The sequence below is a fragment of the Pipistrellus kuhlii genome, unplaced genomic scaffold, assembly GCF_014108245.1.
Source record: "Pipistrellus kuhlii isolate mPipKuh1 unplaced genomic scaffold, mPipKuh1.p scaffold_m20_p_12, whole genome shotgun sequence".
NCBI classification, from domain to species: domain Eukaryota; kingdom Metazoa; phylum Chordata; class Mammalia; order Chiroptera; family Vespertilionidae; genus Pipistrellus; species Pipistrellus kuhlii.
This window is the reverse complement of record NW_023425427.1, coordinates 33,490,467-33,505,777: the sequence shown is the minus strand read 5'-3', so window position 1 is coordinate 33,505,777 and position 15,311 is coordinate 33,490,467. Positions and strand designations below refer to the sequence as shown.

At 40.6% G+C, this 15,311-nt stretch overlaps 1 long non-coding RNA gene across 1 annotated transcript in view; it reads left to right on the top strand.

Annotated features, from left to right (window-relative positions):
* The window catches only part of LOC118716751, a 32,180-nt gene extending 18,723 nt beyond the window's left edge, over positions 1 to 13,457 (top strand). The window contains exons 3-4 of the long non-coding RNA XR_006741342.1: positions 1,687 to 1,826; positions 13,357 to 13,457. This is a non-coding gene — a long non-coding RNA (uncharacterized LOC118716751). The remainder of the gene's footprint in view (positions 1 to 1,686; positions 1,827 to 13,356) is intronic.
* The last annotated feature ends 1,854 nt before the right edge of the window (positions 13,458 to 15,311 follow it).

Below are 15,311 nucleotides of genomic sequence, written 5' to 3'. Positions count from 1 at the left end.
ATTCCTACATATGCCTGCATACTCATGCACATGTAACCACATGTTCTGTATATGTCTTTATATTTTTTTCTTGACTCACTCCCTCCTGAAAAGCCATTTGAGTATAACCAAAGCAAATAAGAGATGAGGGTAGAATAGATTATATGTTTTGTTTATGAGATTGAAATTTATGAGATTGAAGAGACCTGTGCCTCTGTGTGAATTGCATGCTTTAGCTATGTCAATGTTTCTGAGAGCTCACACAGAAGGTAATCTAATTATCCAAATGAAAGAAATGGCTGAAAACAAAGAATAAGTAGAATTTGCATTCTGAAAGCATGCTCACGTGCAAACTGGTAGGTTACATTCTTTTCAGAAGTGCATTAACTGGAATATTCTTTGAACTTATGATTATAATATTTTTTCATTCATTCAACAAATATGTATGTATTGAGAGCCTTCATGTCTGGACACTATCCTGGATGTAGTAATAGCTAAAGACAAACATGATTCTATTTTTTATAGGAAGGTCGGGAGAGAGCGAGAAACATCATTGGTGAGAATCATTGATCAGCTGCCTCCTGCACACCCCACACTGGGGATCGGACCCACAGTCTGGACATATGGCTCCACCAGGAATCAAATTTTGTAGCCTTTTGGTTCAGAGGTAGATGTTCAACCACTCAGCCATGCCAACAGGGTCCAAACATGATTCTTGATGATAAATTTAACTAGTTTTCCAGAAACAAAACCCCTGAATTTTAGTATTTTCCATTTTTTGGTATAAATATTCCCATATTACAAATTCCAAGCTATCCATGTTCTGCATTGGCTGGTACATATTTTAAGAGATTTTAAACTATGTAAACCATTATCATCATCTTCATATCTTGATCACAATTATTATGAACAAGCTTGCTTTAAGAACATACTGAAAAGAAACTCATGATCTATAGTGCAATTTGCCTATGATATATATGTAGGGGTATGTGTGTATAAAGGTGGATGAAAGCTGAGAAGGGTCTGAAAGGATACACTGGACTTGGTATGGTTACCTTAGAAAGATGGGGAACTGAGGGAAAGTAAGGCAACACAGTGGGATTTTTCCCCCCCTATTTTTACTAAAAATCCCCCTATTTTTACTAAAAATCCAAAAAGTTTGAATTTTCATGAGTATGTATTATTTTTATAATTTTTGAAGAAAGAATTTGCATTGCTCCCATTGAGCAAGCATACCTCTCACATGGTATTAGTCACATAGTGGATACAAGGCACTTCTTTTGAGAGTCAGATACTAGAACATACGCATGATTGTTAAATTGTTTTCCTGGTGAGAAGTGACACACTCTGTTGACAGAAGATAAAACAGAATTAAGACATTTGACAAGTATATTCCAGCAGCTACAGGACAAACCACCTCAAAACAGTAATTTAAGACAATGACAATGTTTATTTTGCTCACAGGTTTGTAATTTGGGTGGGGTGTGGCAGGGACATTTTTTTCTCTGGAGGCTGATGAATCTGATGATGGTGAATGCTGGCTGTTGGCTGCAACACCTACATGTGGTCCAAGACTGCTTATGTTGAATCACATGCAGTCCGGGGTTCAAACAGGGTGTATTCAAAGAAAGAGCCAGGTGGAAGCTGTCTCACCTTTTATGACCTGACCTTGGAAGTCACACAGCATCACTTCCTCTTTTATTCAAGGTACTCAGAAGGCATTGCCCAAGTGCAAGAAGAGAAGTAGACTCCATCTTTCTAAAGGAAAGGAACAAGTTCCGCAGGCATGCGTGGGAATGGGAATATTAACACGGCCATTCCGGGAAAATACAGCCTGGCACCGTAAGGTGAGTCCTCTTCTTTGCGATGTCATCTGCACCACACCCCTGCAGAGCGAAGAGGGAAAACGGGTCAGATCCTCTCAGCTGGCCAGCTGAATGTGAGTATTGCAACTTCACCTTGACTCCAAAAACCATATTCATGTATTGTGAAAGTTGTCATTCATGTTAACTAAATTCAAAAGAATTTTTAATATTATAGGATTATAGTTCCCATGCCTACCATAGCCGTGGTTTTTAAAGTAATTTTCCTTGTGTACTGTCAAACTTCTCTTAATCTAAAGAGGCATATGGATAAACTCCAGGGATGGAGAGAGTGTACTTTTGTTCTGTCTGGCTCAGGAAATGTGGGTTTTTGTCTCTAAGCTTACTTCTCAAATTCAAAAAAAAAGAGCACAAAAAGAAGATACATGAAAATGAATGTTTTGCAATGGAATTTGAAATATTCCTCTTAAATGCACATCAGTATCTGATTCGGTTGGTTGCCCTTTTTTTGTTGATGGTTTCTTTTGCTGTGCAGAAGCTTTTGTTTGATGTAGTCCCATTTGTTTATTTCCAGTTTGTTTCCCTTGCCTTTCACAAGGGAATTCACAAAACACCACCGTGAGCTGATGTCCAGAAGCTTTAGTGCCTGTTTTCTGCGGTGCATGTAATTGTTTCAGGTCTTACATCAAGTCTTTAATACACTCATTTTGAGCTAAGTTTTGTGTATGGTCTAAAGTAGGTTCCCAGAACTATATATTAAAGAGACTTTTCTACATTTATATTCGTGGCTACTTCATCGTAAATGAGTTGTCCATACTTCTAGGCTCCCTATTCTGTCCCATTGGTCTGTGTCCGTCTTTGTGCCAATACCAGGCTGTTTTGATTACTATATCTTTGTAGTATTGGGGAGTGTGATACCTCCAGTTTTGATTTTTTTCTCAGGATTGCTTTGGCTATTTGTGGTCCCATACTAGAATTATTCTGTGAAAAATGCCAATGAGATAGGGATTGCACTGAATCTATAGAGTGCTTTAGGTAGTATGGACATTTTAACAATATTAATTATTCATACTGTCCATTTTTGTATGTTTTCTCCAATTTCTCTCAACAATGTCTTTTATTCTTTTTCATGGGATTGTGAATGTTTCTTATATTTTATTTTCAGACAGTATGCTGCTAGTAGATAGAGATTTTTGTATTTTTTAATACTGTATTTGCTTACTATTTCAAGTAGGTTTTTGGTGGTGTCTATGGGGTTTTCTATATGTAAAATAATGTAAGCTGCAAATTATTCATAGTTTTATTTCTTCCCAATTTGGATGCCAATTAGTTATTTAGGTTAAAGACCTCAGAATGTTAAATCTATGGGACATTTTAAAGGTGTCCAGCCAAAGCTTTGGCTGGGGGCCCTATCCTCAGAGAACCTTCTTCTAGCTTTAGGTCTAGCGTTCTGCTTTGCAATCCTTCCATTTAATGATTATAGGATGTTTTTAGGCACTTCCTGCCCCATTATTTTGGCCTTAAGAAAGCAGCCTTTAAGCCAACTTAAATGTTCTAGGTGCCATAGGTCAGTGGTCGGCAAATTCATTAGTCAACAGAGCCAAATATCAACAGTATGATTAAAATTTCTTTTGAGAGCCAAGTTTTTTAAACTTCTTTTAATGTCACTTCTTCAAAATATTCACCCAGGCCGTGGTATTTTGTGGAAGAGCTACACTCAAGGGGCCAGAGAGCTGCATGTGGCTCGCGAGCCACAGTTTGCTGACTACAGCCATAGGTGAATAAGTTGTTTAATGCTCAGCAAAGTACAGAATTATTTGGGGATCAGACCAACTGTAGCTCAAGCCTCAGTTCTGCCACCTCTTAGGTTTGAGGTGGTCAAGACACTCCACATCTCTGAGCCTTATTTGTGTATTCAGGCCATTCACAAAATTATCAGTGTAAATGAGGTTTGCACAACTAGAATGTGCTGGCCCTAGTCTGTATGCTGAGCCTGCAGTACTAAACAAGACGGATATCTTTCTTGCTCTGAAAGGGCTCAGTTCCTTCCAACAGACGAGAATGAATTACGAATTACAATCAGAGGATAAGTTCTCTGATAGGGATAGCCCAGGCTTGGAAATGGGCACACTGTGTGGGCAAACCTTTCGGGTATACAATAGTATATCAAAGCTGAGATATAAAGAGTGACTAGGAGTTTTCAGATGGTTAAGAGTAACTACAAATGCCTTAACTTTCTTCCAGTAAAATAGGGACACATCTACCTTGAGGTGGTAAATTGAGAAACAGAGCTAATGAATTTAATAACACCAGAACTCTGCTTGACAGTTCAGTATTGGGCCAGAAAACATGTAATAAATGGGTACCACCCTAGGCAACGGGGATTCAAATATGAGTAGGATGCCCTCCCAATCCTCCTAGGTCCCCAAGGCTGCATGTCTAGCTCTTTCTCTTTAGGCTGTGTTACTGCTCTTGCCCCACAGTCTTGTACTTGACTGTTCACATCTTCAGACCACCCGCTTAGGGAGGTCAGAAATGCTTTTCTCTCCTGTTCACTATTGTATCTTGAACACTTAGTTGTTCCTAGTGTCTGGGCACCTTTGCCTTTTGTCTTATCCCGTCCTTGGTGCCCTGCCACCCCCTTTATCCCTCACCTTTCAGCTTACACTGGCCCAACTTTCAACGACCAGCTCGCACATGCGGGAGGGAGAAATGGAGCTGGGAGAATTAAGCCGCACCCAGCTGCTCTCGCCAGGGTTGGATGACCCTGGGACGTGCTTTAGTTATCCCAGAGCGATGACTCCACTGAGACTTTACATGGGTATCCTTGTCTCAAGGTCTGCTCACCCAGAATGTCCACTTAGCATTCAAACCCCTCTCCTGTATTGAGGGAACTCTGCCACCTCTAAATAGTGCATCTCCCATGAAAGGATCAGATGCATATATACCCAGGCATGGGCACACCACCTTGTCTTTGTCAATCAGATACACCTATTCCCTCAGTGATGTCATGAAGTGGGAAATGCCCATATTTGGTTCTGTGGACAGATAGTGGCAGAGACAACCATTTGAATGGTAACTTGCAGCATCCAGTGTTGGTGGCACATGTGGTGTGACTGAGACCAACGCTTCACCCAGACAGTAGACTTGGGAAGGTTTGGAGCACGTATCTTTGGTCCCCTCAGACTCTTTGATCTCTCCGATAGCGTTCGGATAAATGTCTTTCCTGCCAGTGTCAAGGTTGGTTTGTATAGCTCCTAACTAAGAATGCTGTCTTTCTGTGTCATTCAGGACAGAGCCAGGTTTTCAAGCAGATGAGATTTAATGTAGAGCATTGGTTAAAAAGGGAATAGAAAAGCTGGACAGCCAAATGGGGAGCAATGAGGCACCCCACAGATCAGTCACAGCTAGAAGCTGCCATCACCCCTAGGGCTGCAGGGACCGTGGAGGAGGGGCACCCACCGTCTGACAGGAGCTGGAACCACAGTAAGGACTGCTGGACAGGTGACCAGTGAAGCTTCACAGGAAGGAGGGGGGCGGGGAAGGAAGTATCTGGCCCTCTTCTTCCACCCACCCTCCAATGTTACACCATATCGCTCATACTACATTGTAAGTAAACAGAAGCACAGGGCAGAACAGGGGGCGGGCCAGAAATAGACTCAAAAGCCAGCCAGCAGTTGACATGCCCATGTCATAAGAGCTCCAATACTTTGTAGCTGGATGAAGAGAAGAAAGCAAGGGGAGGGCTGGGGTCAGGACTTGGTACTATACCAACCTTAAAGGAAAGGGGAATGAGAGGAATTTCCCTAAGGAGAAATCATCAGAGAGAAGGAGGAAACCAAGACAAAGCTCTGAAGCAATCAAGTCTGCCAGATGCTTAACTGGATTTCCCCCGAACAGACCTCCGAATTACTCACCGCCTCTAGACAGCAGACTCATAATGCTTATTCATGAGCTTGGAGCATCACAGCCTCTAATCCAGGCTATTCCCTGGGCAGGTTGGATTATTAAGCAAGGATAACAGCGTCTGCCAACTGTCACTGGGCATAGCGAGAAAGCAACGAATAATGAAGATTTGAAATACTTGGCAAAACAGAAATATGTTGCAGCAGAAATGTTAGTTGATGAACTAGAGAGCAGGGCGCTCACTGTCACAGCTTGAATTTATGGGACTGTCCTCCATGAATAAATGGAGTGTGGTATCTTTGTTTTTGTTTTTAAATATATTTTATTGATTTTCCACAGAGAGAATGGGAGACGGATAGAGATCTAGAAATGTTGATAAGAGAGAAACATTGACCTTCTGCACACCCTCTACCGGGGATGTGCCCACAACCAATATACATGCCCTTGACGGGAATTGAACTTGGGACCTTTCAGTCCGCAGGCCCACGCTCTATCCACTGAGCCAAACCGGTTTCAGTGGAGTGTGGTATCTTTGGCGGTGCTGCCTGACCATGTGAGAGAGAAAGCCTGCACGTGGAGTTGTGAGGAGGAAAGTGGGAGAATGAAAAGAGCGGGTGGAAGATTCAGGAGGACCGCATTTCAGTCTCGGCTCTGATGCTCCTCACCCTTGTGGTTTTAGGCGTATTTTAAATAAGCCGAGCGTTCACTTCTTCCTGTTTGAAATTAGCATCATCATAATTCTGGGCTGATCATTTTGATGATTGTGTGGGCAGAGCTTCTAGAACAAGGCCCAGCATGGACAAGGTACTTCATAAACATGTGTTCCCTTTCTCAGATTACTTTTTTTTTTTGCCATAGTTCTAGCCTTGGGGGAAGATGGGGTGAGAAAATAAACACAACACTCTCTAGAACAAATGGCTAGCCAGCATGATCTGATTTTACAGAGACACGCTTAAAGGAGTTAAGAGCCCAAACTCAATTGTTCTGCTTAATGTTGCAAGTACCAACATCCACAGGCGTTATAAATCCAAGGCCGTTTCCTCAGAATGCCAGATGTCAAGAAAAAAGAAAATCATCTGTACTGACTTCGTTCTTTAAAAACCCTCCCTTCCCACAGCTGTCACAGTGCTGCTCATTTATATTGTAGGTGGGATCCCTTTCTCGGGTGGTGTCTTGGTGTTTCTGTGACCCAGGCCAGGACGCCTGTGCCCTGACCACACTGTTTCTTCCGGACACAGCCTGACCCGGGGGGGCCTCTGGGCCCAGCACCAGGGAGCCGGCCTCTGCTCTGGGTCAGCGGTAGCGCCCGGCGTTGCCAGGCTACGCCACACAACACGAGACCCCATCTCCCTGTGGTGTTCTGGGGCAGCTGTCTCCCGCTCAGCTGTTGAAATTTCAGTTCCTTCCCTGAAATCCAAACACATCTGCCCACCCCCACCCCAGACAGGAAGCTGCCTAATGAAGTGACTTCCTCCACGAGGACCAGTCTTGTGGTTTTATTCAGCCCTTCTAGCCAGTGTGGGGGCTGAGCGCCACGGAGGAGCCTGTCTGGGGATGGAGGCGCTGAGGTAGAAAATGCCAGCCAGCCTGACACCTGAGGGCTGCCATCAGCTCTTCACAGCTCGGCTTTGAAGCATCCTGTGGAGCTCACACAAAAGCAGGTCTCACTTAGGCTGCTGCCTTGAGTGGACAAGCTAGACACCCCTCCAGCAGCCCATCGTAGTCAAGACACTATTTTTAGCAGCGTAAGTATAGTGACATATTTAGCTGTTACAGTCACTCCGTGAGGAGTGCATGCTGAGCCACATTTTACTGATGGGAAATGTGCAGCACAGAGAGGCTCACTGATTGAGATGAGATCATGCGTAGCAGAACCCGGATTTGAACCCAGGCAGTCGAGCTTCTGCATCTACTTTCCCAAGCCCAAGCAATATCACCTTTCTTATAACTTTCTACGCATGCTCATCTACCAGATGATCTTCCCTGTCGCTTAGGTTCACCCGGATCACTTGTTTCCTACCGGTTGTCTAACTGATGGTCTGATGTTGGTCCCTGTTTTCTGGATATTGGTTTTTCTTTCCTGGTTTGCCTCACTGCTTTAGAGGGAGCCATCCTTCAGAAGACTTCTTGAGAAAAATGTACATAGATCTGAAATGTCAGAAAATGTTTGTATTCTATCTTGCTAACACTGGGTCTGTATTCACTGCATTTCATATTCTTGATCATTTATACGGGGCCTGTTTTTCCCCCCTTTTCTTGAAACTTTTACTATCTTTCTGAAAGTTTATAGCAATTGTGTTTTTTCTCATTTATTGTGTTTGGTTCTCAGTAGGCCATTTCAGTCTGGACACTCATGTTTTGCAGGTCCAGAAAATGTTCTTGTAAATATTTCTTTTGACATTTTTTTCTCTTCTGTATTTTAGTGTTAGGATGTTGGGCCTCCTTGTTTCATCTTTTTTCTCTGATTTTTTAAAAGAATGAGATATTTCCTTAGCTTTATTTTCTACACCTTTTACAAATATATAAATTTACAAAATATTAATAGGTGTATAATTTACAATCAATATACAGGGAGGGGGAAAAGTAGGTTTACAGTTTTAAATATAAGAAACAGTTTATTCTTGTATTATCTATTCAGCAGTTCTCAACCTTTCTAATGCTGTGATCCTTTAATACAGTTCCTTATGTTGTGGTGACCCCCAAACATAAAATTATTTTTGTTGCTACTTCATAACTGTAATTTTGCTACTGTTATGAACCACTACCCTGCTAGTGGTTTTCAACCTGCAGGTTGAGAACCGCTGCTGTAGAGCCTAAGACCATTGGAAAACACAGATTTTTACATTATGATTCATTAACAGTAGCAAACTTAGTTATAAAGTAGCAATGAAAATAATTTTATGGTTGGAAGTCACCACAAATTAAAGGGTCACGGCATTAGAAAGGTTGAGAACCACTGATCTATATGTGAACAATGATAAACCTACTTTGACCAACCTTGTACATACAAATTGCAAATATATACATATAATTGTAGCTATTAAAAATTTTAAGAACCCTTTATTATCCTAATAATAATCTCTGCTTATTCTTTTTTGTTAATAGCACCCTGATTTTGTTTTAAGGATAGTTTATTTTTATTCTCTCTGAGATCATTAACTATAATTTCATTAAAGTGTTTTTTTTTAGTGTGTTTCCATTCTTGTATTGATGTCTCTTTTATGTCGGGGCTTTCTTCAAATGTCAAGTAATCCTTGGTTTTCTGTTGATACTTTAAAAGTTAGGTTTAAAAAACACTGATTGGAAGTTCTGTGTGTTTGGACTTGGCTTTATCAACTGTAGAGTGCACTGTAGAATAATTGGGTGATGAGTTGACTTTTTATTGGGAAATTTCTAAACGCCTATATCAACAGGCACATGAGATATTTACCTGTGTAAAATTTTGTGAAGGTTAGTTATATATGGCATCATAAACAACTTGAAATTCAATGTTAGGTATATGAATTCCTAAATGTTCTGCTATTTGATTCATGCTGACCCACTTCTATCCCCAATCAGCTTTATGAATTGTTTTCGTAAATGAAGCCACTTCTTTCAAAAAGAATTATTGCTCAGTTTGTGCCATATACCTAAATATTAACTGTTGAGTTATAAACTCTAATAGTTACATGATAGCTGTTAGCTAATTTTACTTCTGAACTGGTGCCAACTTACATGTCACTTATTTCCTCATAATGTGTAATTATTGCATGTAGACCCATTCTACTCATTAAAGACAATTACATTTATCTTGAAGTTCATCAATCTCGTTGTTGTGACTTTGTTAAAAAGCCATGTTTATGTATCCTCTTCATGAGTGAGGTTGAGATTTTCTACATATTAGAATAATTGCACTGAAAAGCCCTATCTACTGACTTTCCATGTAACACTCTCTAACCCCTTGGCAAACTTCCTATTCAGGGCTCCTCCCCACCCTTTAAGTGGTATAAAAGCATCGTAGTTGTAGCTAAGCCATTTCCTTATGTGGAATCAAATACTTGATATGCTGGTCTTATTTACTAGACCTTCTAGCAACATTTGGTATACTAAATTGCTCTCTGCTTCTTGAATCTTTCCCACATACCACATTCTTCTGATTTTGTTTCTCCCTCCTATCACATTGGCCACTGTTTTCTATTTTCTTCTGTAAGGTTCATCTTTTCAACTTGAGCTGTGATGTGAGAGTGCTTCAGGATCTTGTACTTACCTCTTCTCCTCTCTGTCTCTTAAGGTGATTCTATCCAGTCCCTGGCCATATGCTGATGACTCAGTCTCTATGTTGTAGCCCCAGGACTCCTGAGGCTATTTGCCTACTTGACATCTTCACATAGATGTTCAATACAGAACTCTTGAGTCATACTATCTACACATACCCTAACTGCCCCTTATATACCTCTTACTTCTCTTTTTGTAAAATGGCACCACCATGCAGCCACTTGCTCAAGCTTAAAATATGACCATTACTCTTTATTCTTCTTCCACTTAACACACGTTGTATCTACAAACACTATTGGTTTTACTCCAGCAAATGCTTTGAACTTGTCTGATTCTCTGTATTTCCACAACACTTATCTTAGACCCATGGTTGGCAAACTGTGGCTTGCGAATCACATGCGGCTCTTTGGCCCCTTGAGTGTGGTTCTTCCACAAAATACCCTGGCCTAGGCGAGTCTATTTTGAAGAAGTAGCATTAGTAGAAGCTTAAGTTTAAAAATGTGGCTCTCAAAAGAAATTTCAATCATTGTACTGTTGATATTTGGCTCTGTTGACTAATGAGTTTGCTGACAAAGATATGTTTCTTCTGGACTACTTCAATAGCATCTCACCTGGTATCCTTGCTCCCATTCTTACACATAGCAACCACAGTTTTAGAAACATAAATCAGATCATGTCATTGTTTAAGACCCTCCTGAAGTCTCCTTACAGAACCGCACATGCTCTAGCTCTTCCCTACCAGCCCTGCGTTTGGTTCCTCACAACACCAAGCTCATCCCGTCCCTCGAGTCTAGTCTGTGTACAAGTGCTTCCTTTGCCTGGAATGACCTTCTCTCTTATTTGTTTGAGTCGCAGTCTTCTCTTCTAAAATGTCACCTCTTCAGAGTTCTTCCCTGCACACTGAGTTCTTTTCTTTCTCATCAGCCTATTTTTATTCTAACACTTACCACTATCTGATATTTTAATAATTTACTTGAATGTAAACTCCTTGAGAGCAGTGACCTTATCAGTCTCATTCAACCTAGTATCATCAGTGTCTGGCACTAAGAAAACATTCAATGCCTGGTTTTTGAAAGAAGGGGTTAATAGATGGATGAAAGGCATTTTTAGAAGCCTTATAATCCTTCTCTCTCTCTCTCTTGAGATGAGTAAACCAGAGAGAAAAGCAACTTGCCAAAGATCATGTAGATTGGCGGCTATTTGCTTTAAATTTGTTCACTGTTACACTAACCTTAGCTACATCCAGTGGCAAATATTTTTAATTATACTATTGGTTCTACCAATCTAATCAGTTCGTTGTCCCACCTTATCAGCATTATCTAACCTGAGGGTGCTATGGACAGAAGCACCTATATGTCTTATTGTGTCATTTGCCAGTGACTGGTCATCTTTATCCTGGGGCAATTATACAATATAAGCTTTGTTCATAAGCTTTGAGAACTGACTTTTTGGCTCTTCTCTCTTGTTGGCCCACAACAAACTCACCTTTTCACTTATTACTCAAAATCAAGTTCTTAACATGCTAAGCCTTGATTTTGTTGCCTGATCAGCTTTGCCATGATAGCAGAGGGGGATACCCAACAACAAACTCATTCTGTCACTTTTCTCCTCTATTTAGAATAATAAATATGAAATTCATTTCATGGGGATTAAATGATATAAGGAGTCTGCTTTTGTTTTATATATATATATATATATATATATATATATATGTATATATATATATGTATATATATATATATATATATATATATATATATATATATATATATATATATAATATAAACCCATTGTGATGCTCACAATAATACTATGGCTCAAGTATTACTATTATCTAATTTCATAGATGAGCAAACTGAGGCCCAGTGCCACAGAGCAAGGCAGAGGCAGCTAGGGCAGTCTGGTGTCAAAGGTCAAAGCTCTTGTCACTATAAGCAACATGGCTTAGATACCTTTCCAGATGACTATGCGGAGATCTGCATAATGTTATTACCTACAGAACATTCCATTGTAGGATGTCTTTTATCGACTCACAATTAATGAGAATTTTAATTTCTTTGAGATTTTATTACTAAAAATAAACTGCAAAAAATATATATAAAATGAAGCTGCTCTGGCCAGCCCAGTGCTTTTGTGGGTCTGTCTACAGCATACACTTCTAGAGGTGGCTAGCTGAAACAAAGAACTTGTGCACTAAATTTTCTGAGTTGACAATAACAAATTGCTCTCCACAACGAATAATAATTTCCCCTGGATTCTATAGACCACAAGAATCACTGTGGGGACTTGCCTCTGTTGTTGTTTTCTTATCTGATTTTTAAAAATTGGATTGCTCTGCTGTTTGACAAGGAATTTACTATATGACAAACAAAGTTTTAGGAAAGCTCCCCGTGTGTCTGTGAGGTGTCTGCTCCTGTGCCTGCGCTGCCTGGTACCCTGAGGCTCTGGGAGGATGAACGTGAGGCTGTCCACCTGGACTCAGCCTGAGAGGTTGATTGGCTCTTATTTAAGCAAAACCTCTAGCCCAGTGTTTCTCAACCTTTCTTCTGCCTCGACCCTTTAATACAGTTCCTCATGTTGTGGTGACCCCCAACCATAAAACTATTTTCATTGCTACTTCATAATTGTAGTTTTACTACTGCTATGAATCGTAATGTAAATATCTGTGTTTTCCAATGATCTTAGGCTCTAAGCAGTGTTTCTCAACCTGTGGGTCACATTAGAAAGGTTGAGAACCGCTGCTCTAAACCAATATACAGTTTCATTTACACTCCAGGGAGAGAGAGAACTGAGGAGGGAGACGCCGCAGAATGCAATCACCCCTCATCCCACCCCGACAAACTTCTGAAGAAATGGAATTGGTCACTTCTTTCCCATTTCAAGTCTCTCTTCCTGGCCAGGGCTGTTTCTCAGCGCATTGGCATGTGAAAAGTCCACGAGGAAAGGAAATAAAATTACTTTATTAACTACCATTTTGTTCATCCCTTGTTTGTTTTGTAAGGGGAACTATTAGCTAAGATATTGTGCCTGCCTCCAAGGAGATACTGCAGTCTTCTCCAACTCTGGTAGGAATGGAGCATGGGAAAATCTCTTGCATTTCTATGGGATGGAACTTAGAGCAACAGAAAGATCAGGACTAAAATTTCCCTATGTTCTTGAGAAAAGTAAAACTTTGAGAAAAGTAAAACTTTGAGAGGTTAAAGGACTCAGCGTAGCTTATTCAGATAGAGTGGTGAAGTCACAGCTGAGACTTCAATTCTACTTTCAGAGGTCACGTGTTCTCTATTGCACCTGAGGGGGCAGGGCTGGGGGAGAGCTTGGGTCTCCAAGCCTGACTACTATTCATGTCTAGTCTCATCCAATCAACATACTGACATCCTTCTCTGTGCTCCAGGCATACAGAGCTGCTGGATAAAATATAACAAAACTATTTTACATATGTGGAGGGCAGATGAAATTCTTATGTGCTAAAAGAAGACCCCCATAAGCAACATGGTGAGTGCGTGAGCTGATGCCAAAACAGAATGGGGGACAATCGGATGCGGCTACAGGAGTAACGACTAGGGGTTGGAGTTTTAACAGTGATCTAGAATAAAAGACTTGGGCCTGTGAATAGGGAAGCGTTGAAACTGAAATTTACACACAAAGCTAGAACCAAGGAGGAAATGTTATCACCATAAAGGGGATCATAAAACATTGCTCACTTACAACCAAACCACTGGTGAAATTCTCACCAGTTAGATATCTCCAAAATGAAACATTTTTTAAAATTTCTGCCAGGCAAAGGTGTAGAATCCAAATTGCTGATTACTTTCATAGTATAGGACTCCCAAATGGAGATATTAATATTGGTACTGGAATACTTCAGACCAGTGAGATCCTGAAGTCCCCAGGAATAAAATGCCAGACTTGTTTGAAAGGTTACTACAACATCTTAAAGTACACAGAAATTCCACGGGGAAAATGTATCCTCGCAATAAAAAAAAAGTACAAATCAAACAAGGAAATGGTCCACAATGGGGGAGAGGACTTGTACCTCAACAACCTGAGAAAACATAACCTAAAGCTGTAGGAAAAATAAAGCTGTCTGTAAGTATATGTGCAAAATCATCGAGGAGCTAATGGGAGAACTGAAAACTTCATGAAAGAACAGGGTACTAAAAAACGGGCAGAGATGAAAAAAACAGTAGAATAATTTAAAAAGTTATGGATAGAATGAAATACAATGACCAGCTTTAAGAGCAGATTGGCACACTTAAAGAATGGATGGTAGGAAAGATAAATCTGAGGAAATTATCCAGAGGGCTGCAGAGAGATAAAAAGGCATAAAATTCAAAAGACAGGTTTAAATTAGACGTTTCAATTTAGGTTTAATGGGAATGTCAGAAGGAGAAAGAGGGAGAAGGGGCAATATTTTAAGTGAAAAATAGCTCTGGAAAATTCATAGCCCAGAAAAGCCTCAAACTGAAGGAACTCACTGAGTCCTGCGTACAACGTATAAATCTACTCCTAGACTCCTGTGAAGGACAGAACACGAAAATAAGCAAACGCTAGCTGAAGAGCAAGTAGAGAAAAAAAGTATTGCAAAGCAATAATCATTAGAATAATAATGGACAAAAGCAAAACAGAGACCAGAATGAAAATCTGATTATCAGAATCACTTGAGCCGCACATTAAAATGCAGTATTACCGTATTTTTCGGACCATAAGACGCTCCAGACCATAACACGCACCAGTTTTTAGAGAAGGGAAATGAAGAAAAAAAGATTCTGAAACAAATAGTGTCCTAAAATATTTTATGTGCATTAAAACCCAACATCACAGTCATAAACACATGTAATCAACCCTGTAAACAGCAGCATTTAGAACCATTTTAGAGCCAGGCAAGCACACAGAGACCACACAGAGCCGGGCAAGTAAAAAAACTTTTTTTTTAAAGTATATGTGTAGGCTATATTTGGACCATAAGACGCAGGGACTTTTCCCCCCTACTTCTGGGGGGGGGGGAAAGTGCGTCTTATGGTCCGAAAAATACGGTATGTTTTTCCCCCCAGATGCTCAGGATGGCATTCAGGATGATGCCTTTTACAAAAGCTACTCTGGCCATCAGGTGGGTTTAAAACCCCTTTATTCCTTAGCACCAAATACATGAGCGCCCGCAGATGTTCATCGACAATTGTCCCTCCACATTCACTGGGGACGGGCTCCACAGCCCCTATGGATACCAAACCTCATGGACGTTCACGTGCCTTCTGTAAAATGGCATAGCACTTGCATAAAACCTCCTCACACACTCCATAAACTTTAAACCATCTCAAGATTATGCATAATCCCTAACACAATGTAGGT